The sequence below is a fragment of the Candoia aspera genome, chromosome 4, assembly GCF_035149785.1.
Source record: "Candoia aspera isolate rCanAsp1 chromosome 4, rCanAsp1.hap2, whole genome shotgun sequence".
Classification (NCBI taxonomy): Eukaryota; Metazoa; Chordata; class Lepidosauria; order Squamata; family Boidae; genus Candoia; species Candoia aspera.
The window spans coordinates 81,658,858-81,663,079 of record NC_086156.1 but is presented as its reverse complement, the minus strand read 5'-3'; positions in this window follow the sequence as shown (position 1 = coordinate 81,663,079).

Below are 4,222 nucleotides of genomic sequence, written 5' to 3'. Positions count from 1 at the left end.
ATAATACCCATGTCAAATTTTTCCCCAATAAGGTACAGTTTTGTATTCGCAGTCCTTTCAGAGATATAGTGGTGTAATAGGAGTATGTACTAAAGGGTTCTTTTTTCCTTCTGCTCTCTTTAACTTGTAAAAATAAAATTTGCACTTAGGCTTAAAAATTCTGCTTGCCCTGAAAAAATTATTTTGCCTTTTCAGAAGGATCATCCAAGGAATTTCTAATTTAACAAAAAGTTTCTATAGAAAAAATGTCTCTTATACTCTTCTTTAGCTAATATCTAGTCAGTGACTTATCAAATAATAATTTAATTGATCAGTGGCCCACACAGACTGTAGAATGTAGTGGTACGATTTTATCCCTCAACTCTTGTTGCCTTGTTGTTCTTGGTGCCTTCCCCTATCTCGACTGGGTTTTTCCTTCTCTTGAAGTTAATATGTTTACATTGGTAGAGTTGTAAGACTTCAACCCAGAGGTCCTACCTTCCATTTAAAGGTTCAAATGCAGAGAGAAGAGTTATAGTTTCAGCATCTCCTACTTCTGTGGATGAAAACTAGAGTTTTGCTATAGCTTGGCAATATCATTATGAGATTCTATGTGGTGTTCCTGTTTGATCCAGCACCGATTTGCTGTAGTGGAATAGAGAGAGGATCTTTGTTTCTTATTTGTTCCTTCAACCCTCCCCCAACCCCCTCCATCACTATAATATGAACACTTATTTTGGGGTCTGCAGGGGGAAATATGGCTCCCTTCCCCTTCTGCTATAACCTCTGCCATTAGTGATATTTTTTCTCTGTAAGGACAACACTGATATAATCCTTGGCATTTAGTAGGCTTTTTATCTCCACCTTTCCAGATCATGATTCCCTTTCTTTTGGAATCTAAATATAAGAATCTCCTCCCTCTCTTTGTGGAACGCAACCTTCTACTTGTCAGTATGGAAACAAGGGCCCAGGAAACACTACGAATCCTGAAGCATGTGCCACAGATTAACATGCTAGGTAAGGGATGAGATCTCTGCATTGTGTCAATGACTATACTCTTAAAGTCTGAGATACTGCAGAACTATTGGTGGTTCATTTTTTACTGAGAGGACTTAAAACTTTTTTGATTAGCAAAAAGATTAGCAATGAGTAATGGGAGGGGATAAGCAGCCTTCCCCAACCTAGACACTTCCCATGTTTGTGGACTTTAACTCCCAGAGTTCTCACCAATGGTTGGGAATTCTGGAAGTTGCCCACATATCTGGAGATATCCAGGTTGGAGAAGGCTAATGTATGAGGGAGTTAGATCACTGGGAAAGAAGCTGTGGAAGAAGCAGATTAACTAAGTACAGTTGGGATACCTGGAGTAGACATGGCTCACACCATGCTCTGAAGCCATAGGACAGGGTTTTTAAAAAAATTTCGGGGCAGAAGCTGCTTGTTAAAAAAAAAAATCTCCAGAACCCCTGATCAAGAAGGGTAGGGCTTCTAAATGTCAGTTGAGAAACCCCACTCTTTCCTCTGCACCTTAGTGACTAGGGGGGAAAAAAAGCTCTCCATAAGGGACTAAGCCTTTTTTCTCCCCTTAGTCTCTAAGGGAAAGTTGTATGCGAGGGACTATGGGTAAAAAACTCCCCTTAGTTCCCTGTAGATAAGAACTCCCTACAAGGAACTAGGAAAAAAAATTCTCCATCCCTTGCAGAGTGTTTTTTCCCTTTAATCTCTTGTGAACAGGGTTGTTCTTGTCGTTGTTGTTCCCTTAGTCCTGTGGAACCCTTTCAAGTATTCCTGTGCCATAGGATGCCTTTCTACTACTAAAACTAAAGAAATGGCCTTGTAAACTGCTAGCTGAGAAGTGCCTTAAGAACCATGTGAAAGCTTCAGTGTGGAAATAAATAAAAGGCTCACTGAGTATGTGGATGTACATAGTGCTGGGCACTTAATTCTTGCAAGTACAAATCAAAACTTGACCTAAAAAATCAAGTTGCCTATCTTATTTATTTGATGCAATTTTATTTATTTAATGTATTTTTAAACTATCTTTTAGGTAGAAGTCTTCTGAGCATTTTATTTTCCTCTGGACATATGTTTAACACATTCAGCCACCTCTTTTTATAATTCTGCATGTCTGGAAATAAAATGTAAAATTCAAATTCTGCAATTTTCTTGTAATTTTTTAAAATAGATTTCCATCCTAACATCAATGTTTTATTTCATTTTTTCCAGGAGCTTGCATCGACGATGTCATCCTAAGCAAACAAGGCTTTGTAAATTATGCTAAGCTGCCATCTCTAGTGGCTGCCCAAGGGGAAACTGCAGGTGTGTTCTCCCTCATGACATCCCACACTAGCAGACTGCTGCAGCGTGGCCCTGCTCATCTCACTTCCTTGCTGGACCAGTATGTTCAACAGGAAAGTGAAAAAGTTGAAGAAAAGCAGATGGGAACATCAGCTAAATTGGAAGCCCTTTGATTCTTTAGTGTAAAATTGCCATGTTTACTTTGTTGCATGTTCATGAGTTGGTGGGAGGGGTTAGTTAGTGTGATTGATAAAATTCTGGGTATCAATTAGACTATGTGGAAAAAAAATACTGTAGGACTAGGTCATGAACAATTGCCATATGGATGTCAAGTCAATAATTGATTTAAATATATACTGAAATGTATATATCACCCAGTATGGAAGCAGTTCAAAAGATTAAGTAACCAAATGAAACTATGTTAGCACATCACAACAGATTGAATAGGCTGGGAACTAAAGAAATTGTTAAATTTAACCTAATGTTTTGCTCTTATACAGCCTCCTAAAATTTAGTATCTAAGGAATTATATTAAATATTTGCAGATATAGTATTAAGTATTTGTAGAATTATGCTGTATGTGATGGACCATAGGCATTGTCATCTAAATAAAATATGTGTAGAAGTAAAATCTAAATAAAATGTACATTTTTATTAATATGAATATGAACACTTGCATAATTTTCTGCTTTAGGTTGGGCAAGAAACAATCTGTAATAGAAACTTATGTATTTATTCTAGAGTGTTTATATATCATAACATCAAAATAGATTTTAGTAGTTTGACAAAATGAAGTTATAAGAACTGAATTAACAACAGGCAACAGGCTAGAAACCAGGAGACACAGAGTTCTAGTCCTGCCTTGAGGCATGAAAGCCCAACTCAGCCCCTCACCTCACAGGGTTGCTGTTGTGCGGAAAATAGGAGGAAAGAGTGTTAGGTATGCTCCCTGCCTTGAGTTATTTATAAAAAAAATAAAGGTTGGATAAAAAAATCTAAAATATATAAATATAAAAATATATACTCTGGCATCTAAAAGTCCATAATTTTTACCAACTTTTTTAAGAGCCTTGCATGAATTATAAATTTCTTGATTCTGTGATACCAACAAGCTGTTCTTTAAAGGACAGATGCCTTTCCCACTCGTGGTCCACTATTAGTATGTATTTATATTTTATGGTTATTGTTTTAATGGATTGTTTTTATTGTAAACCGCCCAGAGTCCCTCTTGTGGGGGGGAGATGGGCAGTGGCAAAATTTGAAAAATAAATAAAAATAAAATGAGAAATGAATAGAAATGGACTTCTGGGGGAAGATGGCCAACTGAAGATGACTTTGTGAAGAAGCTGAGCTGACATTAGCAGATTTTTTAAAGGAACTGTCAGTAGATTGGCTCCTTCAGTTCATCTGGATAAAAGAGAGTGATGCAAGACTGTCCAAGTGGTTTCTTTCTATGGTCATTCCTTTTTCCTCATGAAGAGACTGAAAGACAGCAATCTCGGGTGGTGGTGTGGAAAGCATGAAACGTGGGAATTCACAATTGCTCCAGCCTGAAACGGAGCCTTTTTCAAAGGACACTAAGTTCAGGCAATTTCTGTGCTAACTACCTTTGGAATTGTTTGCTAATTGTTTTAATCAAGTTAGACGCCTTCAAAGGGACTAAGCTGGAAACCTGGTGAGTGAATACCTTCAAGCCTCAATACAAGAAAATGATTTATTTTTAGAACTCTTAAGAATGTAAAATAAGCAGCAAAAAGCAAGACAAGGTTTTGGCTATAGAAACGTTTAAAAAGACTAAGGGCTCAGAAAAAATATTTTTAAAGAATAAATAAATATTTATGGGAATTTTTCCTAGTTACTGTACATCTACCTGACCCACCAGATCGAGTGAGGTATGTTAAGGAGGTCCAGCTAGTGGGACCAAGAAGAAAGGCCTTCTCTGTGG